This window comes from Protopterus annectens, chromosome 3.part0, assembly GCF_019279795.1.
Source record: "Protopterus annectens isolate FY-2018-M chromosome 3.part0, PAN1.0, whole genome shotgun sequence".
Taxonomy (NCBI): Eukaryota; Metazoa; Chordata; order Ceratodontiformes; family Protopteridae; genus Protopterus; species Protopterus annectens.
Window position 1 is genome coordinate 1,357,223,478 of NC_056731.1, and position 18,469 is coordinate 1,357,241,946.

Below are 18,469 nucleotides of genomic sequence, written 5' to 3' on the forward strand. Positions count from 1 at the left end.
GAGACCCTTGATCCTCTTGGTGAGGTGCTTTTGTGGTCTCTCCAGCTGTTGCAAATGCCGGGTGAGGTACATACCAAATGGGGCATTGTACTCAATCATGGGTCTGATGAGGGAGGAATATAGGGGTACAATGACATCCTTGGATCTGGATGTGAATCCCTTCATGATGAGGTGTGCAAGGTAGAATGTTTTTCTAACCACTTTGGCAACGTGGGTGTCAAATGAGAGGTCGCTGTCGACTTGGGTCCCTAGGTCTCTGATTACTTTTTCCATACTCAGTGGGTTGCTGTCTATGTGATAATTTGTGGGTACTTTGTTTTTCCCAAAGGAGATGACTATACATTTTTTGGCATTTAGTTTAAGGCCGTGACTCCGGCACCAGTTGTCCGTTTCTGTGAGGCCTTTTTGTAGGATGTGTGTGTCTGCTGGTGTATCGACTATGGCACCTAGTTTGCAGTCATCTGCGAACTTTGTAAGCCACAGCCCTCCCATGTTTGCTTTAACATCTGAGAAATAAATGCCGAACAAGAGGGGTCCCAGGACAGATCCCTGTGGGACACCACTTGTGACTGGCTTTGAGTCTGACATTGCTCCAGTGATTTTAACTTTATGGGTTCTGTCCTTTAGCCAGTTTACAACCCATCTAGTGACATAAGGGTTTACTTTTAAGCTGTTGAGCTTATCTATGATGCCTGAGTGGGGTATTGTGTCAAGGCCTTAGCCAAGTCCAGGTATGCTGTATGGACTGCTTTGCCCTCATCAATGGCTCTAGTGACTGTTTTGAAAAAGTCAACCAGGTTTAAAAGGCAGGATCTGCCCTTTACAAAGCCGAACTGGGTGGGGTCAAGTGTCTGTAGGTCCCCTATGTCTCTGTTTATGAGTTCCATAATGATTCTTTCCATAGCTTTGCAGACCAGGCTGGTTAAGCTTATGGGGCGGTAGTTTCCAGGGTCTGTAGAGGCACCCCCCTTGTGGAGTGGGACCACTGTTGCTGTACACCAGTGTTCAGGTACATATCCCGAAGTAAGGCTAAGGTTAAATAGCATTTTTATGTGTGGGTTTAGCTCCTCTTGGAGTTCACGTAACATGCAACCAGGGATACAGTCAGGTCCCATTGATGCTGTATTTTTTGCTTTGTTCAGGGCGGTTCTCACTTGGACATCTGAGATGACAGGGAGATTACATTCAGCTGGGATAAGTATTTCTTCTTTTGGGGGTGAAGGAGTGGAGAAATTTGCACTGAACCTGTCAGCCAGAATGTTGGCAATATCTGTGGGTTCAGTGTATTTTATGTTGTTGTGAACCAACTCTGAGCATATCTGAGGGTTTCCACCCAGGTTTCTAACATAGCTGAAGAAGGCTTTGTGGTTATCTTTAGTGTCCTTAGTGATTTTTCTGTCAAAGTTGGCCTTGGATGTTTTTATGAGAGAACGTAGTTTTCTGCTAATGTTGATCAGAGATGTCTTCCCTTCATGGGATTTTGCTCTGACATGCAGTAGCTTCCTTCTTTGTTATACAATTTGTTTATGGCTGAGGTCCACCAGACAGGATGCTTACCTTTGGTGGAGAGGGACTTGGATTTGTTTGGGATTGCATGATCCATGTATTCTTGGAGATGTCCATAAAAAGCATTTGTGAAGGATTCAGCATTGTGGGATGTGGTATCCACTGGCACAGTGGGCTTAAAGGATACCATCTCAGTCTTAAGAAGAGTGAAGTCTGCTTTTGAGAAGTTTTTCACGGTGGTCTTTTGTGCTGGGGTGGAGGTGGGATATGTACATCCAGGGTGATTAGTTTGTGGTCAAATCTCACTAGTGAGGGGTATACTTCCAGTGTGGAGCATTTTGTCCCCATGTTTGTGATGATCAGGTCTAGTATATTATCTCCCCTAGTGGGAGAGGTGACTAGTTGTTCCAGTGCATTTGAATTTATGAATTCCAGGAACCTTTGGGCTAGGGTATTAGGGCTAGAATAATGCACCCAATCTATGTTTGGGTAGTTGAAGTCTCCTAGTATGATGGTATTTTGTGTTACATTCATATCCTCCAATGTCTTCAGGAAGGCTGAGTGGGGTTCTTGAGATTGGGAGGGTGGTCTGTAACATGCTACCAGTTGTATAGCAGTTTTGCCTATGGTTAGTTGCACCTGTATGGTCTCTGATGCTTCATGTGTTGCTACTAACCTGGAGGTGTGGGTGTCCTTGATGAATATGGACACTCCCCCTCCCTTTGTGGTTCGGCCTGGGTTTTGGGACCGAAAAGCATGATACGAGGTATAGCCTGGTAGTGCTGGGGTGCTCTCCGGAGCCTTGAACCAGGTTTCAGTTACTGCACAGACATCGATGTTCTCCATGCTGAGGAGCGCATCAAGTGCCTGCATCTTGAGATTTAGACTTCTGGCGTTGAGCAGCATTACCCTTAGTTTTTTTCCATTTTTGTTTTCTAAGGAGGTGGGTTTGTCTTTTGAGCCTTGCCTAAAAAAGGCACTATGGGGGTGGCAAGAGCCTTAGCCAATATCTGGAAGCCCAGTGGTGACAGGTGTAAGCCATCCCTTGCAAAGCAGCGTGGCTTGTCCAACATGTCATCCCAGGCAGACAGATATTGGATCCCCTTAGAATGACACCAGTACTTGAGCCAATTGTTAAAGCTGATCATCTTGTCTTTGTATTGTGGTATCATTCTGAGGGCAGGATGCTGCTCAGGGTCAGGGTCATACCAGCCTGGGCTACATAATCGGAGAGCTCCTCTATGTCTCTTTTCATGTAGTCCAGGGAGGTACGTCTCAGGTCATTCACACCAGCATGGACAATGACGGAGTCATATTTGTAGTTGCTTTGGAGTGACTTGAGTGCGTGTGTTATGTGGTGGATCCTAGCTCCCGATAGACAGCTCACAGTCACCTTCTCCTTGTTCAGCCTGGTCAGCGGGACATCAGTGTGTCTGACTATAGAGTCACCTATTACTAGTGTATCAGGCAAGGTGTTTGGCCTTAAGGGCTGTGATTGGTTGTCACACTGATTTATTGAAGTATGTGTTGCATGTGTTTTGATTTGAGGTGGTGGATTTTTGGATGTCTGCTCTGGGAGCCTCTGTTGTTTTGGTAAGATTTTTATTAGAGCCTATGAGTATGTCTTTGTGTTTTTATGTGTTTGGTTTGCAGTTGTGGTAGGTATATGTGGGACTGGGATTGTTGTGTGTGTGGTTGCCATCTCCTCCTGTCTGGTCATGCCAGCCCTGAGTTGAGAGAGTTCAGCCTCCAGTTTGGCTATATAGTTGCATCTCTCACATGTATTTGTGTTTGTTGGGAGGAGGAGATGGTTGTCTGTGTACATGAGACAATTGCAGCATTGTCTCAAGATACCCAGATTGACCAGCTGAAATGGAGACGATGCCAGTAATCTACCACTCGACATGATAGAACAGTATAAGGGAGTGCTGTACCTTTAAGGGAAGTGGAAATTCACAGGGGTGGTAAGTAGATGTAGTGCTTTACTTAGTACGAGAGTGCTTACTTAGTAAAGAAGTATTGAGAACAAGTGCTAGGCTTATAATATAGTGAGTAGTCTGGTTATACTAAGAGTAGAGCTTCCTTAAGGGAAAATTTGAAGAGCAGACTTGGCGGAGCCAGAAAAAGTTTAACCTTGTTTAACTGGCTGCGCTATGCACAACCGCAAAGCCGCAAACGCAGATTTTAAACAGTGAACTACAAACGAGCTAGAAATGGTCCAAAACAACCAATTACTACAGCTTCTTGTGCTGAGGTCACTTCCTACAGGGACAGGTAGGCTGCTCAAGGTTCCCCACTCTCACTGGTGAGCAAAGAAACTTCCTTCTATCCAAGTAAGGTAATGGACAACACAGGAACTACACCACAGCCCAGAATGCAGCAATGCCTGTAAACTGGTCTAAACTAGTCGAGGAAGGCAGGAAAACAAGGATTATTTTTTTGTTTTTTAGTTTTTTTGGTAGAAACACACAGAAAATGCAGGAACAGTGATAAATTAGTTACACAGGCTAGCACACTTTAGTGGGCAGCCTCCACAGTTAAATTAAACAAACAAACAACAAACTTTCAATAAAATTCGACTAAAATGTAACTTTAAGTGCAGATTTTAAAATAATGCAGCAAACAGTTAAAAACAGATCAAGCTAGTTCAGGGTAAGCTACAGAAGCTATTCCAAGTGAAAAAAAGCAAAGATACTTAAATCCAGAAAGTAATCGCTTTTCTGAGTTCCCTGCTGCTAGGACCACTCTGCAGACCCACGAGGAGCTTGTCTGAGTAGTATAGCCAGAAAAAAACTCCCAGAGGCGGATTTTAAACAGTGACCTACAAAAGAGCTAGAAATGGTCCAAAACAACCAATTACTACAGCTTCTTGTGCTGAGGTCACTTCCTACAGGGACAGGTAGGCTGCTCAAGTCTCCCCACTTTCACTGGTGAGCAAAGAAACTTCCTTCTATCCAAGTAAGGTAATGGGCAACACAGGAACTACACCACAGCCCAGAATACAGCAATGCCTGTAAACTGGTCTAAACTAGTCGAGGAAGGTGGGAAAACAAGGATTATTTTTTGTTTTTTTGTTTTTTTGGTAGAAACACACAGAAAATGCAGAAACAGTGATAAATTAGTTACACAGGCTAGCACACTTTAGTGGGCAGCCTCCACAGTTAAATTAAACAAACAAACAACAAACTTTCAATCAAATTTGACTAAAATGTAACTTTAAGTGCAGATTTTAAAATAATGCAGCAAACAGTTAAAAAACAGTTCAAGCTAGTTCAGGGTAAGCTACAGAAGCTATTCCAAGTGAAAAAAAAGCAAAGATACTTAAATCCAGAAAGTAGTCGCTTTTCTGAGTTCCCTGCTGCTAGGACCACTCTGCAGACCCACGAGGAGCTTGTCTGAGCAGTATAGCCAGAAAAAAACTCCCAGAGGCGGATTTTAAACAGTGAACTACAAAAGAGCTAGAAATGGTCCAAAACAACCAATTACTACAGCTTCTTGTGCTGAGGTCACTTCCTACAGGGACAGGTAGGCTGCTCAAGGCTCCCCACTCTCACTGGTGAGCAAAGAAACTTCCTTCTATCCAAGTAAGGTAATGGACAACACAAGAACTACACCACAGCCCAGAATACAGCAATGCCTGTAAACTGGTCTAAACTAGTCGAGGAAGGTGGGAAAACAAGTATTATTTTTTTGTTTTTTTTGTTTTTTTTTTTTGGTCAAAACATACAGAAAATGCAGAAACAGTGATAAATTAGTTACACAGGCTAGCACACTTTAGTGGGCAGCCTCCACAGTTAAATTAAACAAACAAACAACAAACTTTCGATCTATGTTATGTAACTGAAAATGGGTTTGTAAATCCAATCTACCTACTTTAAATAATAAAACTCTCCCAAAAGAGTTAGAGTCAGTACTTAGTTCTGCACCCACAGTCATGTGGGATACCAAAAATTCCAAATCTCTGTTAGACATTAAAATGCATCAACAAACAAGGGTTTCTTTTTAATAATTCACAGTCACAATGGATTACCTTTTGTCTGTTTGTATAAATCTCAGTTTTATGGCACCAAGACTGCAACTTGTAAATATCTTTATGACTACTAAGGGTCTCTCTAAAGAGCCAATTCCAGAATATGAGAAGGAGCACTTCTGATCAAGAAGAATGGTTGCAGAACTAGTGCTATGTGTGTGGAGACAAGACTACCTGTATCCACCTGATGGTTTTCAACATCTCATATAAACTTTTATCACTTCTTTCAACAGTGTGTTAACATTTCTTGTTCCAGAAGCCATTTCCCACCACTAGGGTGTAGTTAGTCCTAAACTGTTCTATTTTTTTCTGTCACAGATATAATCATCAGAACTAACCCCTCACCTTGCTAGTGATCAGGCCAAACTGGCATCAAACAGTTGCCAGTGAACAACACCTTGAGGTCTAGCACATGGGTAGGATCTAGTTTTCCATGTTCTGTTCAAGAGTCACTGATTCCTGAACCATTATAGAATAAAAATATGGATTGTTTTTGTCCGAATCCTACTTTTAGTCCAGTTTAAAATGGATAACTGTACTAGAAGTACAACGTTCCAGACAGCTTATCTTTTTGGATTACAGAATCACACAAACACCTCTACACTGGCAAAGTAAACTGCTGAGTGGATTGTGGTTGGGATGAAATGTATCAACTGCAAATTAGAGATTATGCCTCTCTCCATTAAGATAGTGGTTTGCTGTCTGCAGGTGAGGGTGCAGCAACTACCTCAGGTGGTGGCACTTGGGTTTCTTTGGGTGTGGTTTATGAGTAAGTGTAAGGTAAATAAGGAGACTGACCAATGTATGCATGCAGCAGTGGTAGTAATGCAAGCCCACACACACACTCACACACACACACACACACACACACACACACACACACACACACACACACACACACATGCACACACACATGCGCACACACACACACACACACACACACACACACACACACACACACACACACACACACACACACACACACACAACATGGAATATGTGGGAGTGAGTCTGGTTTATGAGTAAGTATAAGAGAAGTAAGGAGACTGACCAATGTATGGGTGCAGCAGTGATACTAATGCAAAAGGTTTGTTTTTTTGTGAATTTCACGAGGATTATAGTCAGTCAATAATACCAGGCCTTAGAGTTAATGCTTATTGTTCTGAAAATTCACATTAAAGCAAAACCTGTTGTTTTATTAACTTTTAATTAAATTCGAACAATATTTAAAAATAGTGCCCGATTCTGATCCTTTGCTGACAGGTATGCTGCTGTCTGTTTATCATCAATGTCAAACTGCTTTTCCAGCTTTTCAAGCTGGTAAAACACCCCACACTCCTACAAATTCTCTTTCTATCTTTCCTTTTTTTTCTATAGCTGGTAGTACATGAAGCAGATAAAACCTCATGCACTATATGTCCTCAGCATAGATGCCAAGATTCATCTTTGAACTTCGCTCAGGTGACCTAATCCTCTGTGTTATGTGTTTGTAAGACAGATGTCCTGAAATGTCTTTAAGAGTGAAGCTCTAGAGGTGAATCTTGACATCCACATCAGGAGAACATAAAAGGCTGGGTTATGATTAGAGATACCTGCTCTTAATTCTCTGTAGTGTATAGAGCTTCACCTGCTCTGTACTGCCAAAGTTAGAAAAGAGTGCATTGTGGTTGGGATGCACCACATCACCAACCACGGCACTTCAAGAGAAGTGCTGTGTTTTACAGCATTGAAATGTATAACACACTTAACACTACAATGCAGAGAGCAGCTACCACAGAATAACAGCAGGAAGCTGTTAAACACATAGCTCTCAAACCTTTTACCACCAGAATCAGGGACAAATTTGGAAATAATCAAGGACACATTTCAAAATATTAACACTATTAACTTGATGGCAAAATAATAGAATGTGAATTAACATGCATTTCTTCAAGTAAAAGATGCTAGAAACTTTAATTATTGTTATTAATTATTGTGTAATCCACCACTCTTTCTCCCAAAATCACTACTTTTAGGAGGAATAGAGGGATCCTTATTGAAATGTTGGCACTCAAAATGCTGAATGCCAACAAGCTGAAAAAACAAACAAACAAAAAAAGACAGAAAACACTAGAGAAAACCAAATTTCAAAAATTGCTCTTCTTTAAACTTCTTTTAGCAGGGGGAGGTAAGCCCCTAAACTTATATATAACTATTCTGAGATCACCACTCTGTGAAAAGGGAATATTCCAAGAAAGGGCATCATGCACTTATTGCATGTAAGTCTGGTTGTTCAGCCATTCATTCTCCATATTTTGGGACTTGCACTAGCAGGTTCCAGAATTTCAGATGATTACCAGAACAGAGTACAATTTTGAGCTCAAATCAAAGACAGTTCAGAGATGTGGTTAAAGGTTTCATTCAGACTTCTTTTCAGCCATAAAAAGGGTCTCAATAAAGTGTATGGTGGCTTCCAACTGCTGTACTATGGTTACTACTGTTTACTGTTAATATTCTACTGTACATCTACAGCATAGCAGCAAGGAGGGATGCTTGTTAACCACCTTTCTGATGTCAGAAAGGTGCTTAACAAGCCCATCTTTCCCCTGATTTCAGAGAATAATTGTGTCACCCTTGTTTGTGCCATGTTTATCAGTGCCAGTAGTACAACAGGTAGCACTCTCATTTTTGATGCAGAAGGCTGTGGGTTCTATTTTCACACTAGGTAGATTGATTGCTGACACTGCAGTGCTGCATTCCTTCATGTGCTGTTCTTCCGATGAGATGTTAAGTTGAGGTACCATCTGCTTGAGTTGGCGGTAGCTTAGGTGGATGTAATTGTAAAAGATCCCAGTGCATCTATCAAAAAGAGCAGGAAACGTTTTCCCTAGCACTGCAAATAACACCTCACAATTCCCCTGAAAAGGGGCTTCTAGCCTAGTAGAATTATCCTGGCTACCAAAGGATAAATAAATAAATAAATAAATACATTACATCACATTCCTTTGCTCTGTTTCAAATGGTCCTCACACAAACACACACGCATATATGTGCACATCAGCAAATGAGCACAAGACACACTGCAACTATCAAGGATCAGTTCCCAAGGCTACTACATGCTATAAAGAGTCTATTTTTCTACAACTATTCTAATGATTTCCTGGTCTCTCAGCTCTTTTCCAGTAGCTGTGTTCATATATTTCATTTAAACGTCTTACATTCTGTAGCCCATTGACAGACTGGTATTCCTTAAGGCAAACAGGTATGGAATTTATTCTGGATCCCAGCAATAAAATAAACACATCTGCAAGCAAACTATGGTTCTCAGATTGCTTTCTTTATTGATGTTTCATGTCAGTTTTGCCAATGGAAGTACTGAGCATAACAAAAAATGTTCAAATTGTCTTTGGCACGTGTCTGATTTTACACTGATGTTTTCTCCAAGATAATCTGTTGAAATAACCCAAATTTTACATTTTACAATTTTTTTTAGAATTTGTTAAAATTGCACTCTGGGTTCCTAATTTCAAACAGTTAACTATGTAGAATAGATGCATAGATGTAAGGAAGTATAGAAAGAGTTAGGGCAATCAGAGTATAAGATGAGCATTGTGCTAATTAATAGTAGATAAAAATGTGTATATATGGGTCCACTACAGAATCCTGAAAGCTCATAATCCCGAAGCCCAAAATCCTGAGACCAAAATCCCGAAAATTCAAAATCCCGAAAGCCCAAAATCCTGAAACTCAAAATCTTGAAAACACAAAATGGACATACTGACATCATTGTGGCTTTGCTATTATTAGCCCTGTTGTGTTAGGTCATACGTTGGGTTCAGGTAAGTGTGCGGTTGGTTTTATGTTAGGGTTAGGGGCGGTTTAAGTGAGTTAGGGCGCAGGTTAGGCATGTATGCAATAGTGACAAATATTGGGGTTGGGGGCGGTTTAAGTGAGTTAGGGTTAGGGCGCGGGTCAGGTGAGTGTGCGATAGTGATGGACCTTAGGGTTAGGGTTAGGGTCAGGGTCAGTTGGTAGATATTAGTGTCTTTATAGTGACATATTAGCATTATTTGTGTTTTCAGGATTTTGAGTTTCAGGATTTTGGGCTTTCGGGATTTTGAATTTTCGGGATTTTGGTCTCAGGATTTTGGGCTTCGGGATTATGAGCTTTCGGGATTCTGTAGTGGACCCGTATATATATATATATATATATATATATATATATATATATATATATATATATATATATATATATATATATACACACACACACACATATATATATATCCATATATATATATATATATATATATATATATAGAGAGAGAGAGAGAGAGAGAGATCACTTAAGTCATAAAAACTACTGCAGAAAATACCATATCAAAGTAAAGTAAGAAAAGAACTTGGAAACAAAATAAATGTGGCATGTACACATGCTGAATAAGACAAATCATTTACCTGACTCACTGCAAATATGGTGCTATGCAAGGGGAAATGATTAACATCAAATGACTACTCTGTGGATAGATGATAATGTGTATGCAAAGGAGTACATATGTAAGCATGTTAGGCTTCAGAATGCTATTAGTAACATGCAACCACAACAGCTACAGAGCTAAAGATGAGAACACAGAAGGCTCAGTCTTCAGTGGCCTGTGAATCAGTGGGGAACAATATTAATGGTGCCTACTCTATTCTAATATGCTGATATAACCGAGAGCCCAGTGAGTTACCAGTGCTTGTGAGTGTGTACACAGAGTAGCAAGTGCATTCAAACAGGTAGGGAAGTTGGTATTTAACGTTAGTGTTACATTAGACATGCTCATTTTAAGGATTTCAGTAGTGCTTTCTGTGAAGTGTAAGACACATATATACATACATACATACAAATGTTTCAGGCACGGGCATTAATGCCTTTCTAGCTTGCCAATATACCAATACACTTGTTCCCATAATAAGTATCCAGGCTCTTCTTAAAACTATCTAAATTAGTACTCGCTTAAATGTAATTTGGAGGTCTGTTCCATGCATCAGCTACTCTGTCAGAAAACCAATTAGTACACTTCCCATTCCTGCACTCTTCTACATAGTTTGTCTGATGATTCTTTAGTACTTTTTGATGACCCCAAACGTTCCCAGAGGTAGTTGTCTCTAAATGCCCTATATACCTGAATAAGATCTCTTCTTAGATATCTGTAAGAGACACTGACATTGTATGGTTGAGAATGAGGTGAGGTCAAGTGGAAGAGCTGGATGAAAGGTGACATCCTATTACAAAGGCGAAGCTCTCAGCATGCAGGGCTATCATAGATCTGGTTAGAATTATCAGTGATGAGTATGACAATAGAAGGCCTTTCCATAGCTTGAGCCATCTGATCAGTAATGACATTATTTCTGATGCTGTTTGATATCTACCTACAGTTATTATATACTATGGGTAGACAGTTCCGTTTAGAAGTGAAATGGTGACTGTGTTGCCTATGGATAGTGCTTCCATCCAAAGTTTAGAATTTGTATAATAGGGAGGTGAACATAAAGTAGGTTATCTGGACAGTGGTTATACTGGAGCAATATCCCATTAGTATTACAGGCTTGAGTCGGGAAAGATAATGCTATTACAGGATTTGAACTGTTAGTTTCACTTATTTTTATAAATACTATCTGTGGTCATTAATGGAGAGAGACATGGATAACTATTAAGAACTAGTATTTAGGGCCATTTCTAGAGGTATGAAATGGAGACAGATATGTACTAGTTAAGCTGGATGTTTGGACATCTTTACAGGGATCTACCTATAATGATGTGTTCTTGTGACAGTTTATTTAGTGTTTCTTGGAACAGAACAGCCATTTGACGACATTTAGATTTTTTTTTTAGTTTATGTATGCTTTATGACTAAGGACAGAGGCAATGTCCTGTTCTATCCATCTCAGAAGTCACACTGATCCAGTGAGTTTATAACATGAGCTTCTATGTAGTGATTTATCTGCACATCAAATGATTTCTCAATAGACCTTTGATAACAAAAATAGAACAAAGATAACCTTATAGCTTAGGGTGCAAACAATGTCATCTCTGTTTGGGTTTGGGGTAACACAGGTCACCTTAATGCACATAGAATAGTTACCTGAACTGTGGAAGACATTGAATAAATAGGAAAAATGGGGCTACGGCAGATGAGAAAAGACTTGATTTTGTATGGTTTTATTTGGAAAAAAGACTCCACAATAAATTCTTTGGACTATTAAATAGTAAGTTTAAGCAAAGGGAGGGATCAGTGTTTGAGAACAGATGGCTTCAGTTCAAGCAGGCAAGGCTCACCACAATGAACACTGGTAGCAGACTGGTAAGATTTGAAAGATGATATTTTTTACAATGAATGAGCCTTTTTGGATAACGCAGCAGCTATATTGTGCAGTAGTTAGTTACTAAAGAAGATAATATTTGAATCTGTGATTTTAAAATATTTGTTTGATTAACACCTGGTGAACTGATGAAAAAATGATAAGATTTTAAGTCACATGGATTTAGAGAAGATTTGAGAAAGTCTTTTGCCAGACAGAAAGAAGACTTGTGTAGAAGTAACTATTCAATTTGATTACTTTTTAATGTTTGCACAAATTAGATGTTAAGTTGTCCACATTTTTTTCAAAAACTAAAACAGTGGAGTTTTGATATAAATAAACAGAAGTAACCCCTGCTGTTTCTATAGAATGCTAAATCTACATCGAAAAGTACCCCTTCTTGAGCAATAAAACAAGTCACAATATCTGGGGAAATTAGAACAGAAGACAATGTTATCAGTATAAGTGAGGGGCACTGTCCTCAGTTTTAATGCCTGGCCTAGCACTATCAAAATAATGGAAGTAGTCCAACTGTGACATGTCAACACATGGTAAGGATAAGGCACTTTCTGAGTAGGCCTGGGATGTACAGTGGTTGTATCTCTGCTAGGATTTCAAACTGGTCACCCTGACTCAGAAGACTGCCTACAGTTAGAACTTAGTTTTCAAAAGAAGGGTTATGGCCATAAAACAGAGGCTGGTGACCAGTGAAAAAAATATGGACGGTGGAGATGATCTTAGGGTCAAATCAGTATCTGTTTAGAGAAGTAGTGAGGCAGTCAGGTGCTGCATTATGAGAGGTGGACCATGTGTGATCATCTTGACTTGAAAAGCTTCTGAGTAAGAGGCAGAAGGATTTTTCCTCTTACTGGTACATATGCACAGGTACATTATTATAATGAGTTACACTGGTCACCATTCCCAAATTGTAAATGGATCATATGGATTATTGTCTACTTGTAAGTACAATGATATAACATTTCCCAGCTAATGAATGCCTTCTTCACAAAGGAGCATTGCCCTGTCTACTAGCATTGAAGTTGTTGCATGTTTGTACAAACACGCACTCCTGACCAGCCCAAAGATGGACACCAACAATACACTAGTAAGAAAAGATGTAGTTGTCTAACAGTTTAAATGGCAGTATTGCAAATCATCATAGAAGCATAAAATGGGCTTAACAAATAAATACAGCTGGGATTCATGAACATGGCTCACACACATCTGCACAGGGTTGATATATCATATAGACTGTATACAAGAATCTTGTGCAATTCACAAAAGTTCTCTTACAACCTGAAGAAATGTACACTCTTAACATACCTGGATGACTGTAGGTATGCAAATATTGGTCCACAGCATTGTCTGTGGTTCACGTATGTGCAGCTTGTGGAGTATACTGAGGAGGGGCTGCCACACTTTATGTCTGTACAAGTGTCGACTGTCAATAAAACTGATAGGGAGCACCTGATGTCCAAGTACTGGGATGTGCTCTGCACAGAGCAATTGAACAACAACAACACCAGTATATGACATGACAAGACACAGAATATACTCTTTAGTAAAGGGATATAAAAGCATATCCCAATGTGTAGTATGGTACACACAACCACCATAATGCAATCATACCCATCCCAAACATAGCACCATTAAGACATCAAGGTCCTGCCAAGGGAGCACATAATGCAGTAGATCCCTTCATTAGAATAATATTAAAATAAGTCCTACACTGAAGTTATTGAATGTTGCCTACTGTCTGATTTGGAACAAAGAAGCCTGAAATGTTCACAAATTACTCTATAACATCATAGCAGAGAGAGAAGACCTGATATGCCACCTTCCTGCATACAATGCATGCCATAATGGCACTGACAGCATAGACATGTTTCCATAGTAACTGACCTATTGACAGCTGTTATGGCAAACATCTGTGTTGCCCTATTATATTATAGTCCCTAGATACCTATGCAGTGTCTGTTTCCTTATCCATCATATCAAAGGAATGTCAGTCAAGGGATGGCTTTGCACTGTGGTGATGTTTTATTAAATGCCTTCAGAAAACACAGTGGCATTAGGATTTGTGCTACTGTTCCATTCAGCTCAGATGCAAAGAACTAAACAAAATGGTGGTTGGGTTTGACATTCAGTTTTCAAACAGAAGGAAATAATGGCCAAACTACAGAAAGAAAGAGAGAAAGAAACAGAAGAATCATTAAGTGTCAGAAAAACATGTCAGTCACTCCCAGAAATACTAATGCAAAGAAGTTGCTAGCAATAATCAGCTAGAACACTGTGCGCCTGCAGCTGAAGAGTAAGTAGAAAATTTGTAATGCAAAACTGGTCCATTTTATCCCTGGGATTCTTGAATTCTGTTCAAGAACCCATCATACCTTATTAAAATGTGGAAAAATGTCAATATGGATAAATATTGACAGTTGGGCAAATAGTAACATTTGCAATTTGGACAGAGGGGTTCTAAGTTTTAAAGACAGTCTTCTAGTACTTTCAAAAATATATAGCACATAGCATATTGCAAACTTCAAAGCGTAAAGTACCAGTACTGTTTCAAAAATAAATTTCATTGAAAAAAGTAACTGGAAGACCATGCACGCCATTCTGAAACAGCAAGACAAACCAATGCCTGTAAAGGAATAGATGAGCAAATCCAGATTTAGGACTGACAACCCCATTTATCAAAGGTGGAAGAGCAACCTTATCATCGACCATCTGGAGCACGTCTATGCATGTGTTGTTATAGAATCCTAGATTAAGTGCCCCATAGACCACTTTCTCAGTACCTGGGTTTTCTGCTTACTACACTCATTTAGACCTGAAGGAAACTGAAATGGTGAATCCATATTTGTTAAGAAAACATATTACCTCATAACAGATACATAGAGAATGTCAAGTAGAGCTTACAGAGATTCAAATCATGCTAAAAATCATACAGCATTCCTAAATATTCTAGATAAACTCTCCATAAGTAGGAAAGCTGTTACCTGAGGTGATACTACCTTCCTAATGTTTAACTTTTTAGATTGTATAAACAAAATGACTCTGGATGAGATTGCTACAGTACATACTAGAGAACAGGATACACCTGCCCTGGTCTTAAGAAACTTAACATTTGTATGTACCATCCCTAAGATATTCCACTCAATAGTCAAATCAGACCACACAGTACTTACTAACCTTCTCCATCAGAATTTTCAAACAGTCAGAAGGACATATCACATATTTAAAGGACCTAAAATGTACAAGTCTCCTGCAATTCTATGTTGAAGTATCTAAATTACAGGGCAATAGTATTACCCATAATGTTGATAGTACAAAGTGTTATGCAGAAAAGTTCTAAATGCACATGAGCAAATATATTAACCTAACAGTCCCAACTAGATCCAAGCAAATTGGGAGGTCTAAAAATAAACCATTGTGGCAACCTTCAAGCATTCATAAACTATGCCATAAAAAGAAAAAAAAATCCTAAACATATATAGTGGAATAAATGATCCCAAAAGTAAGAGAACATTAAACAAATAGATAAGAAACTAAAAAAGGACATAAGAAAAATAAAAGCATCCCATGAACTCAAACTAGCTACTGAAGCCAAGGACTACTACAAACCCTTCTTTTGTAAGGAAATGTAAGAAATAACACTGAACATTGCTTCGAGTTTATTCATAATGGTACTAACTACTGTTATCCTGTGTGTATACTGACAAAATACTGGCAAAGAAATTTAGTGCCAAATTCATCACCGAGACATCTATTCCAAACCCACTTATCTATAATGGAATCATCCACCAACCATCATATAACAGTATGCATTGAAGGTACTCTGTAAAATGAAGAATACCTCACCATATTCAGTACTCTACTTAATAGCACTAAGTAAGCATTGGTGGATCCACTCATCAACCTCTTTGACTTGAGCTTTACAACTTCCTATGCACCATGGGATTTGCTCACTGTTATTGTGATGCCACTCCACAATGGTGGCCTCACCACTGACCCAAGGAATTGTAGAACCATCAGCATTATGAGTCTTATATGCAAAACCATGCAAAATGTATTTATTTATTTATTTTATTTTATTCATTTAGACTTTGTTGATAGGCTTAGTCCCACTAGGTCAGTGGTTTCTTTTTACGGGAAACTTGAGGGGGTATTCACATTGGCTAGGGGAAATTTGACCAGGGCACCATACAACTTCCCCTACTGTTTTTGATAAGTGCTGTGGGTATCTTTTACATATACCTGAGCTACCACTAACTCAGGTAGATAAGGCCTCAGTTTAACTTCTCATCCAAAAGATGGCATACTCAGGAGTGCAGTATTCCTTTTTTGTTGCACTGGATTGGAAACTTAATCTAGTTACCTGGAATGCAAGTAGAACCTACAACCATCTACACCAAATACAAGTATGCTTCTTGTTGAACTACTCAGACTGCAACACATGATAACAGTTTACTTTGACCTCACCAAGGCATTGGATACCATAACATGAGAAAATATAATAAGCAAGTTAAAGGAGCTCCAAACTGACTTGTATTTGGTTAGGTGGACTGCCTACTGGTTTAGCGACAGGGCTCACATGATAATAGTTGGAGCTGTATTCTCTGAGACCATGAAGGTGACCAATGGAGCTCTGAAGGAATCTCGGGTGTGACTTCTGATATTCAGCATTTACTTCTTAGATCTCCAGTTATCAAATGAGGATCTTCAGTTATCAAAGTTCAGAAATGATTGCAAGGTGGAATCACCATCAAGTCCTCCTCTAACAGCAGGAGCTTACATTTGACAATAACTGGTGTACTAAAAATGGACTCAAGATCAGTGCCAAAAAGTACAACATTATCACATTTGGTAAGCAATCCCTAACTCCAGTGTACAAAGTAAGTAACACACCACTTTAAAATGAAGAGCTAGTGCAGGACCAGGGAACTTGGATGGATAGCTCCCATATGTTTTAATATCACATTGCAACAGTGGTTAGGAAGTCCTTTAACCTTGCACAGACCATAGCAAGACACATTTCTTCCAGATTAAAACTCCTCACCTTATTGCACTCTGCATTGGTTAGACACATCATTGAGTATAATATCTCCTTTCAGCTGTACCTCAGTAAAGATTTCAAACAAATGGAGAGACACCAGAGGTCTGTACCTTAAAAGAACAGGGGCCTAAAATATATGAACTAAAAAAAGACTGGAGGCTTTATCTGTGTACTCAGTTTCATACAGACGCTTTAATAGTGACCTGTGTTTGACTAAAGTGTTATAAGGGATCCAGGAGTCTAAGAATTCTTATACTTCAATAAACCAAACAATCCAGCTAAGCTCTATATTACCAGAGATCTAGTTCTGATCTAATAAATAAATAGATGTGTTACTCAGGTCCTATCCCTTCTTTGGAACAAATATCATCTCTAAGTTAAGTAGTGTGACCCATTGTCTTCTTTTAAAAAGGAGCTGGACAACTGAATGGGTGTTAATAAATTCACCCTGTTAAGACTGGCCTGGCCCACCTTGAAAAGAGAAGCATGACCCAAGAGTGGGTACTAGCAAGGTAGAAAGGACCTCACAGCTCTGTTGCTTTCTTACTCTTATGATCTTGTGAACCAAAGATGGATGGTTAAACCAGGCCATGGGTATATCCACTGATGGGTGGATGACCAGGATTACCATAGAGGTGACTGCACACCTGAGGGCTATGATGGATAATGAAAGAGGCATTTCTAGCAATATCAAGATGACTATAGACAGTTTTTTTGAACTGTGCCTGTCAGTGCATTGACAGTAAGCAACCATTACACTGATGCCATCAAGCTTAGAGTAAGGGATTGCACCCTGACCAAAAGCCAAATGGACTAAAGCCAGTTACCTGACTTTGAGATACTACTTTAAATATGCAATGCTAAATAAAACTTAGCTAAGTTACAGAGACATTATACTAACATATAAATTGTCCTTGCCAGAATTAAGCTGGTGGAGGGGATGAAGTACATGGGACTTGAAAGTGCATCTATAGTATTGTAGAAAGATACATTAAAAAATAATTAATGAACATTGAAAAAAGCCATATGTTGGACACAGTTTCAAAGTGATGCTATGAAGGTTATTAATAAGCCTATGTTTTTAACTGCAATATCTATCTATATATCTATCTTTCTATCTATCTATCTATCTATCTATCTATCTATCTATCTATCTATCTATCTAATCTATCTATATTATGAGAGTGTAAGGCAGCTGGTTGAATGACTAGCTACAGTGATATCAAGAATATCTACATTAAAACATTGACTATGCCAACATCAACATATTCTGTGCATGCTCTGAATATTAGCCTGGAGCACAGTAAAACAAATACAAGTGATTTTGCACTGCAATGTTGATGGCAAGAACATTAACCACAAAATGCTGACAACAGAAATGCAGACAGTCACCTGCACACACTCGAGTAAAATCCTCACTGCATGCAACCAAAAAGAACTTTGTTTTTTTTTTTGCATGTCCCTCTGCATCCTCTGATGATTATATATACTAACTCAGAGATTGTACAATCCATAGAAAAAGGGAATATTCCCCCATGCCAATCATCTGTATA